We start from the raw sequence: 10,640 nt of genomic DNA, 5'->3' as shown, positions 1-10,640 counted from the left end.
GGTGATTTTGTTGGCCTGTCCTGATATTATTTTAGCCTCATGTGGGTTGTATGGGGCCAGTAATTTTAAATCTAATGGAGTAGAATTTAGTATTATATTTCTCCCTTAAGATTAAAAGACATGCAGCACGGACAGGGTGTTGAAACAGGATTTAGATTAACTGTCACAGATCATCAGAGAACAAATTATTTAAATGTGTTTTAGGGATCCAAATGTCTTAAACCAAATGTTTGACATTTGAAGAGATAAGCTTACTTACTCTCTGGCCATGACTTAGATTAATGATCAAATCTCAAAGGCAAATACAAGAATCACTTTAAGAGCATTTAGCTGCTAGCTCATCTGACTGCCTGATAACATTCTTCACATAGAAAGACTACAAGAAGTAAGTCTGCTAAACCACCAAAATCAACATATTCACACCCAGAGCTTTTTACCTACTGATCAAATACAATATAGTCTAGGGATGGGCAGAGACGAGAATAGAATAGAACTTTATTGTCATTGTCACAAGTACAACGAAATTGAAGTCACAGCAGCAATCAAGAAAACAAAAGTAAGAAAGTGTATAGAAAGTGCAAAAAGGTCCATAAGAAAATAGATGATGACAGCTTGTCCATCATTCTCCAGTTCAGCCAGCCTCCACCTCCACAGGGTCCAGGACTGGGCTACTTCAGCAGTCCTGCCCCATCTCTGTCTCCTAGATCCTGTCTGCTCACAGCAGGTGAAGCTCTTCCGATGTGGCCTTGGTGTCTGATGTTAGCTCTGTTAGCCATGTCTGTGAATAGCATGACGCTACTCTGCCTTCTGGTATTCCCTCTGTTGCTGGGTTAGCACAGCTAGCTCGTCCATCTTATTGAAGATAAATCTTACGTTCCCAATAACAATGGATGGAAGGACAGGTCGATGTGGTCGCTTCTTCGGTTCTCGGATGTGAGCTGGGAGGTGACGACGTGGACCTGTCCTTCCATCCATTGTTGTTGGGAACGTGGGATCTAGCCCCGGGGGATGGACAAGCTAGCTGTGCTAACCCAGCAGCTCGTGCTGTTCATGGACGTGGCTGACGGAGCTGACATCGGACGCCGCGACACATCGGAGGAGCTTCGCCTGCTGTGAGCAGACAGGATCCAGGAGACAGAGACTGAACAGACTTCTGGGGAGGCTCAGTCCTGGACCCTGTGGAGGTGGAGACTGGCTGGGCTGGAAAGTGGTGGACGAGTGGTGGACGGGATGTCGTCATCTAATTTCTTATGGACTTTTTTTGCACTTTCTATACTCTTTCTTACTTTTGTTTTCTTAAATGCTGCGGTGACTCCTGAATTTCCCCTCGGGGATAAATAAAGTATTTTCTATTCTATTCTATTCTATTCTTAGCTCACGCCACAGTATCAGCACGTCGTCCTCACCTTCTTTTCCTCAACTTGTATGAAGGCGTCAGGCCTTACACCAGTTAGTATTGACATGCTACAGGCTGCTAACAGCTGATTTGATATGTAATCAGTGCAGCCATGGTTACATATAGGATCCCCAGACAAACAGGAGCAAAAATAGTAAAAATATCGCTGAAGACAAAACCAGTTTGGTGTCAATGGCCAACAAATAAGCAATACAAAGTAATGACCCACTCAAAATACAAAGATGACGAAAAAAAGATGAAAAAATTACAAAGAAGAGAGCTGCTGCAACAGGCAGCCACAACCAACAGGGTGGTGCCTTGCAATTTTAACTACATGTTTAGACCAAAGTTTTTATGTGAGTGGAGTTTCTTGTGTTGTACATTTAACCTGGCTTTACCACTCTGAAGTGGTTCAGTGTCTTTTGTGCAAACATTCAATACCCACAGCCTTGTGCTGGGACAGTCTAGCACTGTGCTAACACATACAGAGCAGACATATAACCACTTTCACACTCTCCTTACTCCTAGAGACAACATAGTTTCTAATTTACCTGACCAGCAGGAGTTTGGACTGGTTGAGAAAATACCACAAAAACACAAGCAGAACATACCGACTCCACACAGAAATACTCCTGCATTCCAGCTACTGTGAGTATATTACTATTTATTTTCATTAAACAGGATCTTTTCCTTTTCTAATTAAAGGACAGAGCCCATAACTAGAACTAGGGTTTCTCTTATTAATGCACATGCACATGTGATTTCTAATGAAAGAGCGAGGCTGAGGCGGGTGCTGGATGGTTCTCCTGAGTCCATTGTTAAAGCACCCTCTTCAGAGACTCAAGCCCCTTTTATTGAGATGACCTTATAACATCTTGTGCTCATGAATAGCAATGAATCGTAACAGGGCTGATGAAATTTCTATTAACAAAGTCATGGTAAGTTCTCAGACAACACAATGCTTATTCATGTGAGGCAGAAAACACCCCTTGCATAACTTTCCCCTTTATCTCCACAGCATCTGTCGAGCCAAACGCTGTTTTATGACCAATTTTTGCATGAGTGTGAAAACAAAGAGCTGGTGAGGGTGTCAGACTAGCAGGACAAGCTTGTTTATCGGTGTTCTGCAAGCATTTTATGGAGTTTTTCTACCATTGTTATTGTGTATTGAACACCATTTCAAGTGACTGGTCATTGTTGTTATCTGCAGGGCCACTGTGAGCGTTTGAATAGTCAATCAAGAGGGAGGATACAAAAAAGAAAAATAAGCACTGCATACATAAAAACTAATCATACCCCAGGAAATACATCCAAAACAAGAACCAGATGATTTAAAGCAGTGACAAGAGGAAAAACACTTCCTCTGACAATTTTCAAGAAACACAAAACTGCTCTACCTTTAACCTTGACTAGTTCTGTACTTTGTCAACCATGAGCTGAATTATGATCTCCATTTAGAGGGTGATTGATCCAGCAGGGGCAAGAAATCGTGGAGTATAGCAGGAGAACCCCTCTACATGCAGTGATATATGCTCCATCTATGTCCTCCTACCATTACATAGAGGAGGATATAGTATGACTGGAGGCATGAGCGAGTCAGTGTAACTCCCTGAGGGAGAAGAAACTCATGCTAGAAACACCTCCCAGGGGAGCGATCTAATACCCAGACACCCATTAATTAATCCATAAATCTGGTGTGTGAACATCTCTGATGAAGTGCTGAATGTTCAATAAGACAGCTTTTGACATACAGGTAGAAACCTGTACGTCTCATGTGTGAGATGTTGTTATCATAGTTGGATTATTAGTATGTATGCTGTGCTGCAGGCCAGGGATCAGGATCTGCTGCACGGGGCTTGAAGGGCAAACAAAAGTAGCCTTTTGTTGTGGGGGCGTATGACAGCATCAAAACATGGTTGTCTCTTGCTTTTTGACTGTGACATTTTCTTTTTAAGTAAAGGTTGATGCCTCAAGGGAGGCTTCTTTTAAGTGACAAAGAGATTTTCTTTTGAAAACATTTACATAGCTGTGGTGATGCTTGATGGTTGATGTCAGCTCCGTGGTGATGTTCAGATGGAGGGAGGCATGATTGTGCAGCTCTAGAGGACGAGAAATGAGAGTAAATCAAACAACTTTCAAACTGGACAGATCCTGCAGTAACTATAAGCAATATCGAAACGAAAGGTTCATGGCTACTTCTAAAGGTTGAGCAGGTGTGTGCCTCCTGGACTCTGACTGGTAGCTGGTTCAAAAGAGGCATCTGATAACTGAAGGCTGAATAGAGAAAAGACAAGGCTTGACTGTAAGCATTAGTGTGAGACTGATATTTTCTCTGAGCAACACAGTTTGAATTTATCCGTTATATTATTTACAGCTCTTAATAATATAAAATATTTGGATTTAATGAATTCCAATTTGAGCTTTAGTGCAGCATATCTAAAAAGAATTTCCAATTAAATTTGCATTATTAAATCTACTACTTATAAACTAAAGAAAGGATGATTTACCAGGTTATTTGTTATTTGTGGCCACTTGCACAGGGAAAGCGGAAAGTAGCTTCAAATTAAAAGTATTTTAAAGGAACTCCCACTTAAGGGACACTTTGAGTTTAACTTTCAAAAGGTGTCCCTCACTTATTTTCATAAAACAAGGTTAAAAAATGGAGGCAATCTCCTTACATTGAAAGAAAAATCAATGTTTTACTGATTAACTTTTTTTTTTACACCATTTTCAAGTTTCGATAGCACGCCTCCAGTTTTCTGTCTCGTGATTTTGTGTGCCACCATCATGTCAGACTTTTCTCCTCATACATGTGAAAGTGTGAAAGGATCAGATCACAGCACCCACACAAGCCACATGTCAAGAGACTTCACAGTACTCTGATGCTCTACACACATGCATGTTATGACTCTGGGTCACAGATTTAGTGAACTGTCCCTGTTCTGCTGTGCTGCTCTGTCTCCTGCCCTGCAGAGTGTGGCTGTTTCTCAGTGAACCAGGTGCTGATAAAGAAGTGGCCCTTGATTAGCTATTTTGAACAGGATTGCTGATTCCAGATTGGATGGCAATGGGCATTGAATAATAATAATAAAAAAAAAAATAACAAAAAAACTATGTGTTTATAGTGTAGTGTGGTCTAGTGTAGTGTAGTGTAGTGTAGTGTGGTGTAGTGAGGGCCAGCCTCTGGTGATAGTGCAAGTACTAGATGTCAAGGATTAGTAGTTCAATAATTAGCTTGAAAATAGATTGCTGCTGTTTTATTTTAGTTTGACCTGTATGAGATTAGTTTCAGTCTCTGCTCTGGCCTGCCAGGGACTAACTCTGGTATATTTATATAGATGCTGTGCTGAAATGTTTGTGAAGATGCACAAACATGCATTGATCTATAGCTACCTTAGTCAATCTCCTCTTCTCTTTTCTTAGATGCATGCCCATCACAGTGTTACTGTCAAATATCATGGTGAAAAAAAAAAAACATTTGTTGAAGCACCAGTGATGCTTAAAGGGGCTCTGAGAAGTTTGAAGGTGATCTTGAAAAAGGCTTCCTATATGCCTGATTGTAATCCACTCTTTACAATGAGATTATCAGCGCCAATATTGCTGGTTACAGGTTATTTTAAATTGCTACTTCTTAGCTTCCAGTTCGAACAGGACCGGATTGATCTAGGGCATGTCTAGGTCTCTATGACAATATCATGGCAGCTGACCAAGTTTAGTAGTGAGAAGAGATTTCTGTGATTAATTTTTTTGTGAATGTGAACACTGGAGCCTAACTGTCAGACAGAAAAAGGACAGAAAAGCAGAAGACAGCGAAATGAGAGAGTGACAACACAGGAGCTAAACTGTTTGTGATAATGTTCATTTTAACCCGCATGCAGCAGTTATTCTGCAGTGGTCTGTTCAAACTTGAGAGTCTATCAATAAAAAAAAGAGTGTGGTTACGTTGGCTCTGCTTGGTAGATACATAGCTAACCGGGATTTACTGACGTTATACATTATAGACATGTTAACCCAGTTTGTGGTAAAAGTTACTCCAGATCGTTTCCTCTGAAAGTCTACCTGCGAGTTCACACTGGAGAGAAACCATTTAAGTGTGACAGATGTGACAAGGGCTTCTATTACTCTCAAGGTTGACTGCCAGCTGTGCTAAATATACACAGCTACTAAACTACATACAAACTGACAGTGTTTACCTGATGTCAGGTTAGCCTACAGATACATCGGAGCACAGGGCTGCCGATGTCGCTTATATATAGCCTGCTTGATGTCGCGTTCATACACCATAGCACTATGTAACTGTACTGTTAAATACCTTACCTCAGCGTGGTGTATCCAGTAAAAATTTGTCCTGAACAAAGACAATTTGTTTCTATTCGATCTGCATTTAATTCTAAAACAAACACACACCTTGCTCAAGGTAAATTTTGACAGCGAGCGAAGACTCTGGGCCACAAGGTGATGAGGGAGTGCATTTAAAACAGATCCTCCTCATAGCACCTTTCAATGTTTGGACCTCAGTAGTTGAACTAGAGAAGTTGCATTTCCTTGCAGCAAATGCGTTGAAATGCTGAAGCTGGAAAAGTTTGCATAAAAGTGGAAAAAGCTGAAAATGTAAAATAAAGGAGTGGATTAAGAACGTGGATACAGTGGAAATGTAAATCAGCCTTTAAAAGTTAAAATAAATAAATACAAAGAGAGAGAAACCAAACAGTGAAATCTCAAAAATGTAGAAGACAGCAGAAATCTGTGACTAATGTGTTAATGGGACGAAGAGAATAGGAGCAGTTTAATGTGTGAACAGAGTTTCAAGTCAAAGTCTGCAAAAGGTAGAAGCAGTTGAAGTTGAAGGAGTTGCAGGGGATCAGAAGATTATTTCAGTCTCTGTTTTTGATGGTAAAATGTTTTAAATAAAGTTTAATCATTTAAAAGTTAAAAAAAGGGGTTATGATGTGAACCAGAGCTGAAAATGTGGAATGGAGAGAAGAAGTAGAAGAAATAGGGGAAAAACAGTACAGAGATTAATGCAGCACTAGTAAGAAGAAAGGAAGGAAGAAGAAGAAAAACCAGCAGTTTGTCAATTATAAGTTGTGGGACAAAGCTGTATAAATAGTGGAGCATGTAGATTAAGTCAAAGGGGGAGGTATGGTATTATAAGTAACTGAAGTACATGTGTGTCTTTGTTCCTGGATGTTTTGATTACTCAGTATAAACAGCTGTGTGTGATGAAAGGTTGTCATGTTTGAATCTTCTGCTGCCTTTTGACGGTTTTGGATGGTAAAATGTTTGTGTGTGTGTGTGTGTGTGTGTGTGTGTGTGTGTGTGTGTGTGTGTGTGTGTGTGTGTGTGTGTGTGTGTATGTGTGTGTGTGTTGGTCTGTGTGTGTTTGGGTTGGCTGTATGTGTTCGTGTAAGACAGTTTGGGTTGGCTGTTTAGGCATTATAAAGAAATATATGTGTTTCTCTGTCCTTCAAAGACTAATCAGTGATTATCCACAGCTGTGTGGTTACCATGGTAATCTTGCTGATGTCATAATGAGTGTGAAATGGCAGTTGAACTTTGGAACTCCTTTGTATCCACTGATCTTAAGCTGGATTTTTGGGCTAGACATAGGTCCGAACAAACTGCATTTATGCTGAAACCCTAAGGGCTAGAAGAAAAACAAAAACATTGTGAGAATCTGGAGAATCTGATGAACAAGATGATGTGCTTTACAAGATGATAGGATTAAAACTGACCGCAGGAGGGTGATGTTTAAAAGTTGTTAGGAATCAAGTTGATGAGAAATATTGGTCAGATTTTAACATTACTTCAGATTACAGGGATGTGACGGTTTCTCTCACACTGAGGCGTTTTTTGGCAAAACTGTACATTTTTTTGCTAAAATACTCCCTTTGTAAGAAGCAGGAGCCTTCAGTGAACCATTTAATGTACTTTTTATTTTTCTGCTGTGAAGATTTTGGAAGTTATGACAATTCGATCGAGATTCGCACAACCTTACTGCAGCAGCCTCTTTCACTCTATTTGAAAACATTCCGCAGTCTAGCAGCCTCGATTTTAGGGCAAAGTGGGAAAAGTTTATGTTGCTTGAAGAGTGAAATCTCAAAAACAGTAAAAGCTGTTTAAGAGCAGATAAAAACCTGAAGAGAGGAAAGATAGCTGAACATTTTAAAGTTTAATTGAAGTCTGTAAGTGGAAGTAAGCTGAAGTTAGAGCTTGTTAAAGTTGAAGGAGATTTAAAGGAAGGAGCTGACATTTCCCATCTGTTTAACATAGAGAATTTTTTTTGGAAAAAGCTGAATAAATCAAAAAGTTTAATAGTTAGAAAAGTGAAAAGATATAGCACACATGTCCTAAACAAGCTGAATAGTTTAAAAGTTGAACGGTGAAAATCGGACGAAATTTGAAGGCTGTGAAAAGGTCCAAAAAACGTACGGAAGAATAAGAAGTTTAATAAAGTCACCGGATAACAATATGTTGAAATGCTGAGTCAGCATTTCAACATAATTAAATTGTATCTTTGACACAAGCTCCGACAAACAGAGTGGTTCACTAAAGTAGCTCCATCTTGAGAGCTTGGGTACCACCCCCTGATGCACAGGGCCAAAATCTGCCATAGGTATAACGTGTGGTATAACCAAAACTGCATCAGTTGATGATAAATACATTTGACACACATTTAACAAAGAGCAAGACAAAGGAGTGTCTCTAGCTCTCTTACACCCACCTCACTGCTGATGAAACAGCAGCAAAAAGACAACCTTTAAGCAACTTAAAGAAATGCAGCAGAAAAGAAGAGGGTTAAAGAGGCTTCATGTTGACATAAATTTGTGCCATTATTTTCCAAATCAAATCAATTTAAAAAATAAAGCTTACTCCAATCTTCTCAACATTGATTTTAAACTTACCTACTGCTCACACACTCTGCAGGCCATCTTGTTAAGGAGTGTGGAGCAGGCTGGCTGTAAGTGCCGTGGAGGATACAGTTAAAGCACAGCGCCAGGTCTTTTAACGGTGGTTAGAAACTCACTTGAACTAGACATCAAGTAAAAGTACAAATAGAAGGGTCAGAATTTCAGAAAGTGCTGGTATGAATCACAAATACAGTGCTTTTATCCATTATTTGACCTATGGCGGCTGAAAATGTTGGTTTCTCGGAACACTTGTCAGTCAAACAGGAGCACTTGTAAACTTGCTGCAACCAGAAAAGATGTCAGCATACAATACATTCATACTGATGCTAAAGGCTTTCATCCTTTGAAATTCTTTGTGGCTTGCAGACTGTTGTTTTACAATTATGAAACTAAACAAGTCATATCGGGTTTCTCAAGGAGCTGAAACTTTAAAAGAAAAGACAGTATTGAAGCTGATTTAAAACCTTGCCTTGCCTCAGATGGAGCGTCTGACAGATTTGATGCAGTTCAAATCTCTGAGTGTGAAGTGACAGCAGGGCGTAAAAACACTCCTACAATGAGACTGATCGCATGCTGGCTTGGTGTACAGTTGCGAGGCCATAATCGGTCATCATAGTAAATGCTCTGTACATGTGGGTAACATGTAAATACTAAGGGGCAACAATTGGCTGAAAAAATGCAAGCCTATGTGGAAGTCCTAAAAGTCACGGCTCGTCAAGTGTCCACTTGAGGGTGGCAGCACACAGACTGGAAATCACTTACGCTCTGAGCACACACCAACAAAAACAAACAAACAAAAACAGACTTTTACAGCATTGAAAACATATTTACAGCCTGGTTCAAGAAACAGCTTAGGTCTTCATCACTTATTTGTCTATTTGCATACACTGTAAGGGGCATGATTTTTTTTTTTCAAACTCGAAGGTTGAGAAGATGTCAAGATCACAAGAACTGGTTAATGACACTGTTGAGCGATGGACCTTAAACACCAAGGTTTGCCCATAGCTCTGCCCCAAGAGAGCTGGCCAATCAGAGGGAGAGGGGTTTGTGGAGCAGGAGGCCTTAAAGAGATGGAAGCTACAAAAAAAGGGGTTTCAAACACAGGCTGACTTAAAGCTTTATAAAAACGCCATCGTGAATACATTATGCACAGGTACTGGGGAGAAAGGTTCCAGAGGGAAAGCTTAAAGCTCAAAAAATATATAAATGAATGAAAAAAAAAAACTAAGCCCTTGAAGCTGTAGTTCCTTGACTGTCCACTTGAGGCTGACTGTAAAAGAACTAGAGGCCCATTAAACCACAATCAAAACAGCCCATCTTTACTGCGAATAAAGACTTTAGTTTACAAGAATAAAATCAAAACTCATTCAGTTTTTAATCTTAAAATCATCAATTTTAGAGGTCTAAGATATTAAGCTTTGCACAATTAGGGGCAACAAAAGGCTATTTTTATAGGTTTTATTGTTTTCTTCCTTTAATATTGTTTTGGGGTTTTCATTTGGGGTTAACTAGAAGAAACGGTTAGGTGTGTCATGGGAAAGTGGCCACAAGTACTGGAACTGAACCCAGTCCAAGTAGCACAGCCTCTTAAATGGGGCTTGGGAGTTAACCACAAGGCCAAACCAGTGCCCCGTGACAGACATGCTTGAAAGCATTTCTTCTTATCCATGCTGATTATACCACAGCTCTTTTATAGGAGTTTGGACCAAATATATCCACTGTGTCACAAAACAGCAAAAAAGCAAGAAAAGTTCAAGCCAACATAATTTTCACGGATCACCTTCTAAGACTGGTCAGGCCCAGCCTCTGGCTATACTGCACAAATTTATCCCTCCTTTAGCCACTGCACAGCATCTGATCCTCCAGCTGGGACCGCCTGCCTGATTCAACATTTAGAATTAAAAGAAGGGATAACTTAGCTTTTTCCATCAGGGCCTCTGTGATTTGGAACAACATGCCTGAGGAGCTTGGCCAATAACAGAATCAATAGCACCTTTACTGCTTTGAAAAATATTTCTTGATGCTGTGTTTTTATTTGATGGGGGTATTGTTTCTTCAAAGCAGAAAAAAGGTCTTGGCACTTTTCCTTTTGGAGTCTGTGTTGTATCAAAATTTTTTGATATTTCTTTTTTCCAGTTTTCTGGTTCTCTTTCTCTTTTCCATCCAAAGCCATCGAGGTTACACAAAGATGAAACTTGTAACTGTCATTTGTGCGTGAACTAATGACCTTTCCAGGGTGTTTTCTGCCTCCTTGGGCACATTGTGACCTCAAACAAGTTAAATGGTTCAGAAAAGGGACACAGGTTTTTATTTGATACCATTATTCTTCTTTC

The sequence above is a fragment of the Halichoeres trimaculatus genome, unplaced genomic scaffold, assembly GCF_033239565.1.
Source record: "Halichoeres trimaculatus isolate MK-OKI-2021-1 unplaced genomic scaffold, fHalTri1.1 fHalTri1_scaffold_1, whole genome shotgun sequence".
Lineage (NCBI taxonomy): Eukaryota > Metazoa > Chordata > Actinopteri > Labriformes > Labridae > Halichoeres > Halichoeres trimaculatus.
This window is presented reverse-complemented; position numbering follows the sequence as displayed.